The sequence below is a fragment of the Polistes dominula genome, unplaced genomic scaffold (genome assembly GCF_049000335.1).
Source record: "Polistes dominula isolate Pdom_NZ unplaced genomic scaffold, Pdom_raw_medaka contig_33, whole genome shotgun sequence".
NCBI lineage: Eukaryota > Metazoa > Arthropoda > Insecta > Hymenoptera > Vespidae > Polistes > Polistes dominula.
The window spans coordinates 5,048,512-5,064,174 of NW_028300998.1; the positions used below are offsets into that span (position 1 = coordinate 5,048,512).

The 15,663-nt window shown below is 31.9% G+C and overlaps 1 protein-coding gene and 1 long non-coding RNA gene across 2 annotated transcripts in view; both read right to left on the reverse strand.

Annotated features, from left to right (window-relative positions):
* alpha-Man-Ia (alpha-Mannosidase class I a) overlaps positions 1 to 15,663 on the reverse strand; it is a 297,026-nt gene that overhangs the window by 111,760 nt on the left and 169,603 nt on the right. The window lies entirely within an intron of this gene.
* Positions 6,625 to 15,663, reverse strand: part of LOC149032250 (uncharacterized) — a 66,235-nt gene continuing 57,196 nt past the window's right edge. The window contains exon 3 of the long non-coding RNA XR_016176926.1: positions 6,625 to 6,669. This is a non-coding gene — a long non-coding RNA (uncharacterized LOC149032250). The remainder of the gene's footprint in view (positions 6,670 to 15,663) is intronic.

Here is a 15,663-nt window from a genome sequence, read left to right on the forward strand (position 1 = left end):
GGGGGTAGGGGATAGAAACGACGGAGGATGAAGAGGAGGAGGAGGAGGAACGGCTGTCGTTACGATTCTCGCAATTTTCTCGCATCGTTCGACGATCGATGGCTCGTTCAACTGCGATAATGAAACTCGTGCGAAAAATTGTCAACCGCAAAGTGTGACATCGGTAATTGGATAAAAAGATCTTTTCCACATCTCCAATATTTTTCTTTTCTCTCGTTAACGAAATTAAATGGATTTTTCAGTAGAATGGGACGTGTCATCAATATTTACGAGGAGATATATGTAAAACGTTTCGTACTTTTGTATAATTTTTTTTTTTTTTTTTTTTGAAAGAATAAACTTATATTTCAATTATTTTATTTATAACTATTAATATTTTTAAAGCAGATTAAAACGATTCGTTATTGTTTTTTTATTAATCAAGAAACTTACATAATTCATGTTAACGATATCAAAATAAAATGTCAAATATATCGTTAAGTATTGACATTTCTTATTGTGATAGTATTATAGTATTGACATTGATTGGTCAAAAAATAAATACTGGTTTGCATTAAGGACTAAAATACGATTATATCTGACAGGTGCATCCTCATTATAAATAATAAAACAGGAAATTAAGATGTATTATGCCATATGATTTTTAACCCTATTATTTTTTTTCTATTTTTATTTAAGAACCGTAATCTGTTTGTTTCAGTTCTAAGAATTATTTTGTATAGTTAGAAACAAACAGAAAAGTTAGGGAAAAATGAATATTGATCGTATATAAGTTTTTTCTTACTAATAAATATAAAAAAAATATATTCTATATTTAATAATAATTAAATATACAAAACTTCCCTTTAACCTTATTATGCCAAGAAAGAATAATGGTTTTCGATGCGGTTCATAGATCCAGGAGCGATGTAACCTTCGTTAAAAATAACTTTCGTCCTGGGTAGTTCATAAAATACAGAAAGAAAACTTTCCGATTACTTCCGCTAAATAGGGTGAGTTAAAAAAAAAAAAAAAAGAAAAAGAAAAAAAAGAGAGCGAAAAGGTGGATGTGGATTTAAGTAAAATTCTATAGGAATTTTTTTTTCCTTAAACATAATCTCTTTTCTTTCTTTTTGATCTAGCTATATTTTTATTCTTGTTGTTTTTTTTTTGTTGTGCGGGAAAAAGGGACGAGGTAGAGGGGTTAAGGAAGAGAAAAAACTACGGTCAAAGTTTCGAAGCACCGCTGAGGAGCCATAAATCCATAGAAGAGTTAATACAGAACGCGTTTCTCGTCTCCTTAAACTCGCAAACTACACTTTCATTTCTCTTTCTTTCTGTCTATCGCTTTTTAACTTCCTGTATTTTTTTTTTCTTTTCTACAGAAAAATCAACAAAAAGGAAAAAAAAGCACAATGATGGATAAATTAAATAAATTAAATTAAAATTAAAATTATACATTAAAATAAAACTTTTCAAACGCATAAACGAACTATAATTACTGAATATTATTTAAGTAAAAAAATAAATTTACAAGAAATTCAGATAAACAATTTATCCATACAATGTTTAGCTAATTGTAAGTTAGATTTAAAAAATACATACGGATTATCTACATTCGCAATTTTACATATCCAAAGAGATTTTCTTTATTTTTTAGATAAAAATTTGTTCTCTCATCGAATCGTGTCCAAAGACGAAAGGTAAAATATTGAGAACAAGCATGTTGCCGACGTGTTCTTAAGCGCGATCATTTATTAAAAAACTTTTTTTCATATAAATATACGTTTCAGGAATGTATGTTATTAGTAAACGTAGAGATATGTACGTGCATACGCGTGTGCGTGCATTTTTTTATATTTTTTTTAATTTTTTTTTATATGCGACTCTCTATTCACCATTCTAACTCTCTCTCTTTCTCTCTCTCTCTCTCTCTCTCTCTCTTTCACACACGTTTATATTCATTTTTCTCTTGTGGCATCGAGTATAAAAATATAATTAGGTACTTTAGGCTAACACTTGGTACGGTGATCGTGCACATAAATACAGCGAGAATTAAGACGATCTCGAAGGCCCTTCGTCGAGCTTTATTCGCGATTCCTGGCGCGTAGCTTGCTAAATAGTTGGCTGGAGAATTTCACTGCGTGCACGTGTGAGCAAAAGGGAAGGAAAAAAGATAGAGAGAGAGAGGGACGATAGGAAGGAGCAGAAAGAAAGATAAATATCGTGAAACGTGAGTACCTCTAAAATTTCTGAGAATGAAAAACAACGTTGATTGCTTTAATTTTCTTAATTATTATTATTTTTTTTTTTAATAAAAATAATTTATCTTGATTATTAAAATAAATAATATAATATTGAAAATATACGTCACAAAGAAGATTAGAGAAAATTTCAAAATTTTTAATAATTCTTTGTAATAATTATTTTCTTATTTGAATGACCGACGAGGGAAAAGGGATATAAATACTTTTTTTTGTTAAACTCAAAATTAGTCCATAACTACAAATTAAACTATGTCTTGTTTGTTTAATAATTATGCACTTATCTCAAATTTGAAAAAAAAATCTTGCTTGTATTCTTTTTTTTTTAGTTACTCATTTATCTTAAATATATAGGTTATCATATTTTATGAAATAATTAGTTATTTCATATATTCGCAAGAAGCAAACATTATAAAAAAAATAAAATACTTAGTTATTTCATCGATTCAAAATTGTAGTTATTATTACATTATTTTGTATATATATATTCAATATCGTTTATAATTATAAATTTCCTTTGAGAGTAGTTCCCTATTTGGAAATCAAGAGAAAATAATTTAAGTGAAAGAGTGAGGAAAGGATATGAAGAAGAAAAAGAGAAAAACAGAAAAAAAGAGAGAGTAAGAGAGAGATGGAAAAAGATCGAAGGGTCACCCAAGAGAAAGGTAAGAAGAAGAGAGGAATCGTTCGAGTGGAAGAAAAGGAGAAACAATATGTTGGTTCACGAGATAGAGAGAAAGAGAGAGAGAGAGAGAGAGAGAAAGAACAGATAGTCGATATTGGAGAGAGTTAAAAGAGATGAGTAGGGGGTGGAGGTGTGGGTGGGGTTAAAGAGGAGGGAAGGGGGTAGAAGTGCCCTAAGGGCACTTGCGAGCGCGTGTACGATTCGAACTGGATGATTAATCACCGCAAGAGCAGTGAAGGTGGGTAGATACCACTACAAAAACATAATTCAGCTTGTAGGAATCTTGTTAAATCCGATGGAATTATGACCCCTCACCTCCTCATTCGGTATTCCCTTCTCGCGACTGCTGCCAATGTCGTGCTTCGAGCTAAGTTGTTTGCTCTTGTCGATATCTCGCTAGAAGTTTAACCTTACTTTAGAAAAATCCTATGTAAGTTAAAGATAAAACGCGGATATTATTTATTGAATCAGTCGATTCGATAATTAGATTTTTCTTAATTTTATTTTTTATTTTCACAGAGACGAAAAATGTACGTTTAAGTTTAGAAAGATATTTCTTTTCTGTGTAATTTCTTTGTATGTATAAATCGATCGAAGTATTTTAAGGGGGTAACCTTTTATGTTTCTTTTCATCTTATTTCATATTTTTTATTCTTCTTATCGTTTTGTTATTTTTATTTCATATAAAAAAGTGATAAAAATAGTTGAGTGTTATTTTTATTATGACCTATTGAATAATTTTACTTATAAGAAAATAATCATCGTTTAAATTATTGTTATTTAGTTTAGTAAAGATTAAACGTATTAAAGTTGAATTATTTCATTAAAATCGTATCGAAAAATAAATAATAATCGTTTAATTTAATTATTATTTATATATACTTGGTGAATTTGTTTCTTTTTCTTTTTTTTTACGAATATTTCCATGGTATTTCTATATAATCGAAAAGAAACAGAGGAAAATGATCGTTCGAAGAGACGTTTACTCTCACGATATCGTCGCGCGGTTAAGTTGGAGAGAAACGGTTGGGGCCCTGTTCTTCCCTTTCACATCTTGCAACGATCCTAACAACGACTGTGTGTGCAACGAGCGTGCAACGAACGTGCAACGAACGCACAACGAGAACCATATAGAGGTGCACACGCGTATGCACGGTAAAAGCTTGCAAGGAATGCAACCGATGCGAACCGTCACCAGGGCGTATCGTGCGAGGTTAATCATTCAGAGAGAAGGAGAAGGTCGTGTAAATCGAATGCTTTCCTTATTTCAAACGCTTATATTTTATTTATTCACTTCTCAAGAAAATATTATTCAATAACTTTGTTTACCGAATTTATAATAAAATTAATGTACAATAGTAATTATCATTAAATAAAATTAAATCTTTTTTATTTTTTCATAAATTTATTGTTTAATGTAAGATATATGATTCTTATTTAAATTAACTACTGTAGAGGTATACTAATCAAAGTTAAAGAAATTGTTTGTGATTAAAAATTTATTCGATATTATATTAAGATCGAAGATATAATTGTTAGAGAAGAACTTACTCGTTAATAATTGAATTATCAAAATGATTATATATATCTATATAGAAAAATAATCAATGATAGATATGCGATAATCAAATTTAGAAAAATTATGTTTACTTTTAAAATTGATTGAAAATTGTAGTAATATTTAGGATAATTTTTACAAATAAATTAAAATAATTAGATTAAAATAATATGCATCACATATATTATACTTTTTTTTAGTAATCTATTAAAAACTGTATCGAAACAAGATAATCAAAAATTAATTATTTTCAGTCGATAACAGCTACTAAAAAAATCGAGAAAAATAGAAACAATAGAATACTTTAATAAAAGAATCAATAGAATAACCATAAGTAAATATAGAAAAGGAAGGGAGAGAGAGAGAGAGAGAGAGAGAGAGCTGTAGAGAGAGAAAGAGAAAACTAATCGAGTTCTTTCATAGATAGGAACGATATGCATACCCAGATAGAATTCGCAGGCATTCCGAGCTTGTGGTCGACGAATACGGTAGCTGGAGGAAAAGGAAATAAATTATCCGTTGGGTTAGCACTATCTCTAAGCGACCTTTCTCCCTCTTCCCACGAGTTCCTTCTCCATCCCTTCTCGGTTATTTCGCGCGTAAACTATTTGCCGGGAGCCTCAAAATTACCGCACAAGCGTTATCTCGCCTATTGCATGGAAGAGAAAAGAGAAAGAGAGAAAGAGAGAGAGAGAAAGGACTCAAATCGCAGTGGTTTAAACTTTAAAGCGAACGTCCACGAATCGTGGATAACCATTTTGAATAACGAGTATCTATGTATGTTCTTGTTAGTGTTCGTCTACATACGTGTGTACTTACGGTGAACACCGATAACAATGTTTAATGATGAGAAAGTTCAATAATTTCGAAAAGCATAAACATGCTTGGATCCCTAAACATTAATTGTTAATGTGTTATCGAAAGACATTAAATATCACTTTTTATATGTTCAATTTTCAAACTTTCCATCGTGAATAATTTTACGTTGAGTAATGTTCATTTGATTAAATAAAATACGTCTATTCGTATCTCGAGAGAGAAGTTTTAAATCAATTTTTAGAAAATTTGATGATCGATCTATACACCCCACCAAGGTTAGACTTTACTTTAAAATTTGATCTATATTTTATTTAGATACAGATATGTATAATATATAAAATAATATATAATAAATGTATGTAAAGTATTGGAAAGTAAAAATTGGAAAATAGGAAGAGCTGATAATAAATACAAAGGGATGGAGAATAAAGTTTGGTAATACTTTTTAGTTATTTGTTGCTATTTTGATCTTTATCGATATATATTTATTAGAGATATAAAAAAAAATATAGATAGAGAGTAGAATTTTTGTAATGTCAAAAGTTACAAACGGGGTAGGGTGGGGGAGGTAGCTTTTATCCAGAAAGCTCATAACGTATGGATACGTCTTCTTTGGCGATTACTCTCCTCAACATGTTTCAAGCTCGTGTACGAGCACATTATTTTACGGAAAGTTCACTGAACTTTCTACATTGCTTCATGCTACACCGCTACATAAACTTAGATTTTCCAACACGCTTGCTCGGTCTAAAACTTATGTCTGAGATCACCCTTTTCTTTTCTTCTTCTTCTTCTTCTTCTTATACTTCTTCTTCTATTTTTTATCCATTCTTATTTTTATCCATTTTCTTTTATCCATCTACTTTACTTTCGAGACGGTGACGTTAATTACAGGTGACTAGAGACAAGATCGAGTTGAAGTTCTACTTCTAATGTAACTTTAACGTAAGTCAATTTCAAAAGTTTATGGTGCAAGTAACATATCATTTAAAATTGTGTTTAACTCGTTAGTCGTCTATTTAGCTAACAAAAGTCAAGTTTAATATTAAATATTACCTTTATTTACCTTTGTTTCAGCTTTATATTCTTATTTTAAATTTATATTATTCCACCTCTCCGATCGGTCTTATCTTTAATATATATTTGTTTTTCGTTATACTCACCTGTTTCAATAATTCCATAAAAAATACTCACCAACATAGATACGTCAAAACTGACTATAAATGTTTATACTCAAATAATTCTAATTGGCAATTTAAAAAGAAAAATAAATGAAAGTAATTCGTACTTACCATTTGATATAACACGATTGGTTCCCATTTTTAACGACCGTAAACAACAGTTAGTTGAAAAAAAATTCTTACCTGCAACAAACGAAATAAATAATTAAACTATAATATAATGTTATATAATAAGAAAAAAAAAACAAATAAAAATTGAAACAAAATTGTAATCAATAAAATGTAATAAAAATAAAAGAAGATGAGAAATGATATTAAAATTCAATCAAATGAAACAAACGTAATAATTCTGCGAATGTTTCGTATATGTGTACGTGTGAAAGGTAGGAGGGAAAGGTAGGTTTTGGCCAAAGGTAGGGGTTTAGAGATTGACCACGTTTACTATCGCAAACGACACGCCGAGGGACGACGCTTGCTTTTCGGCTGTGTACGCCGAACGCGTCGAGCTTGACGCGATGCCTTTGAATTATGTAAAATTTATAGGCGAACCAATTTTCGGCATGAATATTGGATGCCGCTTCCTCGTAAATCCGGACAAGCGGAATAATAATTGCGAGAACGAACTTGTTTATGACCGATAAATGGCTTTGAGATCGACCGTTCGATCTATCGATCCTGTACCTTTAAATCTTTCAAAAATGTTTTTTTCTTTTTAACAAAATATGGCTTTTAACATTGGTTAATATTATTTCTTATTATGTTATTTATATTTCGTAATAAATCATTCGTTCGTCATATTTTTTTTTATTTTTAAACTGTTGTTATTAATATTGTTCAAATAATTGTATAATTGTTCGAATTGTTACGGAAAATGATTATAAACAATTTAACACTTTAATTATCGAATTTCGTTGAACTGCGTATTTTTATAATATTTTCTTTTTTTTAATTAAAAGAAAAATAATACTTTTATAACGTAATATTTATATTCATCAATTCTAAAAGCTATATTATCTCGATGAAAAATTCAAATGATTACGTTTCTTGAATAAAATAATTATTCATTTTCAAATATGCATATGTCATTTTTTAAATGAGCCTTCGACATTTAACGCTTTCGTATTTAATTTCAATTTAACGATGAATTATTTGTGTACAAACATTTTGATTAATACCATTTGAAGTATGAAAAACAGAGAAAAAAAGAAACACTATGATCGACACATTTTATTTATTCCTACATTCATAACAAGTGACATAGGACGGTAAGAGTGAGAAAGAAAAAAAAGATTAACTTAATGATCGTTAAAAAGAAAAAAAAAGTGGCAATAGGTAGGTGTAGAGGGTGGTAGTAAAAGGGGTCGATTAATTTGTGCTTTAATTCAATCAAGGCGACAACCGTCTGGGACATCTACGAGGTTCGCTATTATTAATTACTAATTGGTCTTAGAGTAGTATGCGCCGTTTTGTAAGATAGAAGCAGTGTACCATCAGCTCCTATAATTAGCCGGATGGCAAGGGTATTCAGGCGAGTAGGATCATTAAGGATATATTTACAGCTCTTACGGTGGTACCTCACCGATCTGCTTCGCGATATCGAAAGACCTCCTCTCAGCCATTTCATTCTCCAATCCCCCTACTACCTTTACCACCATCTCCACCTTCGCCACTACTGTAATTTCTCTTTCTCTCTCTCTCTCTCTCTCTCTCTCTTTCTCTCAGTAGTAGAAAGTCTTTGTTAAATCGTAGTCAATACACTTCGTTCGATTGGCACAAGAAATATTTTTTGCTTTTTAATTAGGCTTCCAAGAAGCAATAACAATCCTTGTGAAATTCCTGTTTTTCTATTTTTTTTTTATTTTTGAAGGGTCTTTTCTTTTTATTTTATAAAAAGGGTATCGTGAATTTCGAATTTGTTTCTGAACAATTATGTTGATTAAGAATAAAAAATATTATTTAGTTATATTCGTAAGATACTGGTAAAAGATTATTTATTATGTATTATATTTTAAATAATAATTGATAATATTTAAGAAAAAAATTAAAATTTAAACATTATTTTATTAATTGGGATTAAAAATATAAAAAGGAAAAGGATTAGTATTATGTCAACAACGATTCGTTGATATTATGTTCGGTAAGAATAAAAACTGATCGTTAACTGAGAAAAATTGAAATTTAATTTTATCATAATAGAGTAGTTTACTGTTCTTCAGACTGAAGAAGCTGACAGGTGTTTGCTTCCGAGTCTACCGCATTTGTACCACGCATAGTTATAGTAGTTTGTCTGGATGATCGTTGGAGTAAAGAAATTAATTTAGATGAAGAGAAATGCTAAAATAGAAGACAATTAAATATACCCAAAATAAAATCTTATGTTAGAATTTAACGCAAGAAAAATAATTCTAGATATATATGTTTCTATTTTTTTTCTTTTTTTAGTTTCATTCATTTTTCCTTTGTATCTTATGGTTAGTTTTAAAAACAAATAACAAATTGTAAATAAGAAGGAGTAAATTTGGAAATAAAAAAGTTAAGATAAGAGTGACAATTTTATGATCGAATAGCAATGAGAAATTTCACGGTTGATTGAGAAAAGAATTAATGAAAGTGTGGAATGCCGGAGGTAAGTTTAAAGGACTGTGCCACCTGTACTTTTGGGCTTCGAGCTTAAACTGCAAGGATTTACGTAATGTGTTATCCTTGTCCTTTCCAATCCAAAATTCGCTCGAGCTTGGAGTTTCGGCCTAGTTTCTAGAATCGTGAGGAAGCAAAGTAGGTTTATGGGAAATCGATTCGTTGAAGAGGATTATTACGGTCCGTGGAGAAGGTCGTAGATATATACTCATCTCTCTTTCTTTTCCTATTCCTCTTCCTCTTCTTCCTTCTCTTTAGGTCAACATGAATGTTTACCTCAAAATCGCCCGGAAAAACCGTCACTGTTCAAACATTATTTATTTAAAAATAAATGAAAAATGACAGAAATAACATATACAGTAAAATTCAATATCCACGTGTTATTATTTTCCATTATTGAATTTTCAACACAAGAAGAGAAAAATATTTTTATATTAAAAATTGGTATATACGAGATACGCGAAACGACCCATTAGTTAAACCAATGGAAAAAGCATAAGAGAATTATTGTTTTAATTATTATTGAGCTGCTTTTCGATAAAACTGGTCCGATCATTACTGCTATTATCCGTAATACCGTTGGGCTATTCTAACGTCATTATAGTGTTCGATGTTAATAACGCTGATATTACGACCCTAATTATCGCGATTTACCCTTCTCCGATAAAATAATATTCAATTTGTTATAGCTTTGTCAAAGTCGCGGAATATTGAAAAACTATTAACGGACAAATAATTTATCATTCAATATCTATGATTTATCTCGCAAAATTCGTTATCAATAAAAAAAAGAAATGTGTTCTCTTCTTTTTTATTCCATCTCATTAATTTCTTTTTCTTTTTTTCTGTTCCATTTCTTTTTTGACCATCTTTATCAGAGATTTATCAGAGATTTATCAGAAAATAACTCACGCGATTAGTCTTTGCTAGATTCATCAAAGGTTAAGAAATTCGTAAAAATATTTCGGGAAAATATTTGAACTGAGATAAGTGTGTTAAGAGGGAAAGATAATAATAGGGTTGAAAATGAAGAATTGGTTTCTCTTTCTCTCTCTTTCTTTCAAAAAAAAAAAAAAAAAAAAAAAGAAAAAAATTCTTACATGAAATTTTCGAAAATCGAGATTTATGGAATTTATTATTTTCATTTTTTGTTTGTTTAAGAAATTCGTCTAATCGATTAGGTAAAGGTAAATGTACATGTATTTTTAAGAAATATAGCAGATTTATTATATCTTGGTGAAAATATAGAAAAAGAAAGATCAGGGATTGGGGAGGCAAAGGGGGTGAGATGTTGGAGGAAGAAAGCAAGAGGAGAGGTTGAATTGCGATGGATCATCGAGAAAGTGGGCCAACAAATAAATTTTTCTCTGGCAGATAAGCAATGCCATTTCGCAAATAGATCCCTGCTTCGTACAGGTGTCCTGGGAGCACCAGTATTCTTCTTCCTTTTTTTATCGGTAGGAGCTTCTTCCGTGTAAGAAAAGAAGAAAGGAAAATCGATCGATGCCACCACGGACGGTTATTTACTATTATCCGATATCGACGTTTACGTGATATGCACTTATACGTATGCTTTTCTTTTCACTACCTTCTAATGTGAGAGAAAGAAGGACGAAGAGAAAAAGAGAGAGAGAAATAAAAATAGCGTATAGATTTTATTTTTTCTTATTATCACAATTTTACTCATCCGATTAAGAAGACAAAATTTGTCTGACACGGAGTATAAAAATAATATAAATCGTAAATAAAAGAACAAGAAAAAGCAGATGTATTTAATTGATCCAATTTCAATATAGAAGAAAAATATGAAAAAGTTATTCGTCGAAGGGCAAGTTTAAATTCAAGTCCACGGGGTGGTGGAAAGATAAAAAAGAAAAGAGAGAGAGAAAACGATGGCATATGGTGGACGGATGTCGTGATAAACAAAAACTTAGTTCGTGACGGTTACTTGCGCTTGCTTACATTGGAGTGCCAATCGTAAGAAGGAGGAAAAGACGTTTGTGTTTGTGCTCTCTCTCTCTCTTTCTCACTCTCATGGAAGATATCTCGCGGTGCCAAGTTAAATCTAAATCGACGATCTGACTTCTTGCGAGAAGCGAAAGTCGAACGACGATGTTCGATGGATCGATCGATTGATCGACCGGGGTGGTCTTAGGGAAAAACTTGCTGGATCAACTAAAAATTATTAATATCCCTTGATCGATAGGATCGATAGATCACGAACACGTTAGACCTATATTTTCCTTTTTTTATTCTTCTATTATCTTTCTTTCAATATATATTTTCCTATAATAAAAAATCTACTACTTTAAAGCTATAACACCAGGTTTATGGCTAAATATAAATCATACATATGTATATATAATTATATAGTTTATTTATATAATATTTTATTATTATTTAATTAGCATATTTTGACTGAAATCGATGCGTGCAAGAAGTTTGAAAATACATTTGCGAAAGCCACTAATGTAAGACAAGATAATTTCGTGCTCGTTTTGGCTCGTCACGCGAACCACCAACTTCCCTCTATCTTCCTTCCTTTGCTCGCTTACTTAGGATCCACAAACGACATTTGCATATCGCTTACCGATCGACCACTCTAAACTAAGACGTCACACCCCATCCAGGGCCATAAAATTGTCCTCCTACTAGCACAAGACATATCGATCACCAAGATTATCTTGGAGAAGTTTACACAACGAAATTTACTGACTTGTTCTCTTCGATCTTTTCAAACTTTTATCGTATTGCGTTACTATAATATCGCAATAAATAATCGCAAAAATACTATATATATATATATAAAATGTGCGTGTTACGTTTGATATCCACTATACCGGATGTCTTTTATCTCAAATGAAAAAAACATAATTATTATCAAAACATTGTAACTTTTATTTCATTGAAAAAAAGAAATAAGATTGAAGATATTTATTATATTTTTAAAAAAGGGGACAATCATTTGTATTGTATACTTTAACGCGAGAATATATATATATATATATATATAATTTGATTGTTATGTATAAATGTTATATACAACATAATACATATATGTGTATTGTATTACATAGGAAACATTTCGCAATGGGAGATCAAACTTCCGGCCTTTCTTTTACCCTTCCCCATTTTACTTTCGGCACTGTAGCACCGAACTCGAACGGCTAAAGTATTTCGCCCTCCGGGATCGATGATCGATCGGTGTGCAACAGCTGTGCGATCGATCGACGTCTGCCGGGGCCATCGCGTGTCGGTGGAAAGCTCCGAGGAGCCGGTCATTATCGTATCAATTTTTCATCGACGATTCCTTCGAACCACACCAAACTCTTCTTCTTCTTCTTCTTCTCCTTCTTTTTCATCAAAAAATGTACTAGCGTTTCTTATTTTTTCTACTCCTTTTTTGTTTTAGAAAAAAAAGTATTTTATAAATCCTTTTAAAGAACATTGATAGATAATCGAAATGATCTAAACGGCTGTCACAATTAATTGCAAAAGAAATTTTTTATAATGTCAGTATCTATTTACTCGATCAATAAGTAATAATATTTATTGATTCATTATTTTGTTCTTACTTGTAGTATAATTTAGAGAAATGAATATCATTTGTAGATAGGAGTAAATTATTATTATTATTATTTTTGTTATTATATATACTAATATATAAGATAAGATTAAGAAAGGTTGTATTATAGTAAATGTTGTATTTCGTTCTAAACGGGGTTAATTATTTCGATTAAAAGATAAAGATTATTCGTAGCAATATACTCAAGCTTTTATGGTAGTTTTATAAATACCGCTAGAGATGCAAGGAAAGTGGGATTAAAGTAGAGCTCGCTCATTTCGACACACGTGTTACACTGTTCCACGTTACTTCCCATACTGGTAGGAGTATAAATTTTTAACGGGCATATTCTCTACCACCGAAACTTATATCGCTTAATGACGACCCTTTCTGCGACGCTTTCCACTTTTAACGATCTTTTACGAGAGAACCTAACGCGCCTCGAGTTACTACTGGTATTAAAGTATTATATATTGTAAATTTTCGGTTCTAATCCTTGGAAAAAAAATCTAATGAAGATAAATATACTAAATATTATGACTACATCTCATTTGCGTAAAAATCGTCATTAATTTTAATTGATAAGATAAATAAAGAGAAAAAAAAAGGTGAAAATTATCTTAAAGAGGGGGAGATGTAATTAAATACGATTGACGGTTAAACCATTTTTGGAAAAAGGTTTCTTCTCTTTTGCACGAAGATCTTGTAAGTCGATATATCGATGTCACGCGGAAGAGAAGTGAACGCCAGCAGTGCCGATCTCATCGTGAGACTAGCCAATGAAGTTGAAATCGCCTTGTCGAAATCGACCTCCATGGAAAACCGGTCGAGCTGGAGGTTCTTGCCGGAAAGTGAAGAGCACCGACGAGGAATGCTGAACGTTGACCTTACCCAGAAGCAATGGCGTAACCAAAGAAGAAATTTTTTTACTTCTCATACAAGTACATAGTATTTTTATAAATGATTATTATTCGTCGATACAAGCGTTTCGTTGAATAATAAAGTCTTATTATTCCTATTAATGGAACATCATTTTAAGAAACGAATCATTGAACGATTGAAAAAGTATTAATGGATAAAAAGAAGTTTGTTGGTTTTATTTTTCCATCATTTTATAAGACAAATTATTGATTAAACTTTCAGACACAATTCCGTTAGGATACCATAGTTAAATCGATACATCACTGAGGAATGTTGTATAGAAATATCTACTTTCAAGATCGTCTATGAAACGTAAGTAAACCGGTTGGTATGAACTAATCCGGAAAACGTTTGTTCGATGTCATGTCGAGAGTGCTTGTATACGACCGATTATAGATTCTGACTGTTAGTTCAGAAAAGGGTTCCGTATGACGCTTTTCGATATTGGAGAAAAATGTTAAATACCAAAAGACCCGCTTGACTCCCTGGCGTGCCAGACATTTTGTTTCACTCTGTTTACAAAGGGTTCCAACTCTGTTTGCAGGTACATATGTATGGGTATACACGAAACTCTCAGCGAGAAAGTGGGCAAAAGAGAGAAAGAGAGAGAACGACGACGAATTTCGTGTAAACGAAGGGTTGTCGGCCATGCGTGACGTCGAAAAAGCAATAAATTATAGTACGTTGGTTCTCTCGCAACCCAGTGAAAAGTTTAAACGGGTACGATTAACGAATATTACGTGGCCCGTGAAACGTGTTAACGTTCGCTACGTAAAAAGTACGACCTGATTCGAGTTTGGTTCAATGGTGGACAGTGGGTTTCTGATAAATGAACACATTTTCAAGCTCTCGTTAACGATAATATTAAACTTTGTTAATGATCTAATTTGTAATTAAAGTGTTACCCCTTCCTCCCTTCCTCCCCCGGAGAATTACCTATTATTTCTTCTTTCGAACATTTTCATTATACATTTCTAATAGTTACAATTCGATTAAAATTTGAAATTCATTCATTATTTTACAATCGAACGAAACTTTGACATCTTTTCTTCTACTTATACAATTCACTATCTCGATATTACGTTACACGGTTAAACGATATTTCAATGGCACATCGAATAAGTTAATATTACCGTTTCGATTTCCTCTTTGTCTCATGATGTTCCATAATTTATAAATCTATAACCGTACGCGCGTGGTTCGTAATTGTTATAGTTATAACCGGTTCCCCGTCTCTTCCATTATATCGCTTTCACGGTCATAGCATCAGAATTTCAATGAAATTTTACCTACCCAACTCTGTTATGAGACTCTCGTATTTCTGTGTTATAATGATTGACTCATGAGAAATTTTATAAGTAGAGGTATTACAAGACATAATATAGGGCTACAAAATAATAATACATTCTTCAAAATCATTCCTAATATTTTTCTATCGTATATCACGCATTTTCTTTCTTTTTTTTTTTTTGTTTTTTTTTTTTACACGAAAACCAAAATATCACTTCAATATTTAAAAACAAAAATGACTTCTGAACGAATCGAAGTGCAAACTGTTCGGGTGAGTCCAAAAATAGAAATTAATCGTGCGGGAAGTAGAAGCTCGAATAGAGAGATGCAAATAGATTGAACGGGGCTAAGGGGGCGAGGTTGAAGGCGAGAGAGTGGGCGGGTGGAAGGGGGAGAGAAAAAATGAAAAGCTATTTCGTAGCTGACGATACCGCGAGAGGAAAGTGGTGGTAGAAGGTGAGTTGTGGGAGAGGGGTGGAGTTGGGTTGTAGGAGATGAGGTTAAAGGTGTAGGAAGAGGTTGTGGGGTCGCGATAAGGGGGATGAGGGGGGTTGGGTCAGGGAGGGGAATCGATTCGCGGGAAATCGGCGCGCGCTTGCTCGCTCAAAACGCAGAGGTAATTTATCCAGAACGAAAAGCGGAAGTCCCAATGGCCAAACCGGTGAACGGAGGCAGCCGAAATTGGTATGCAAAACGAGATAAATCACGCTTACGTCCGGCGCAGCTGCAGCTGGAAGCACGAATTCGTTCGTCACTCGAAAACT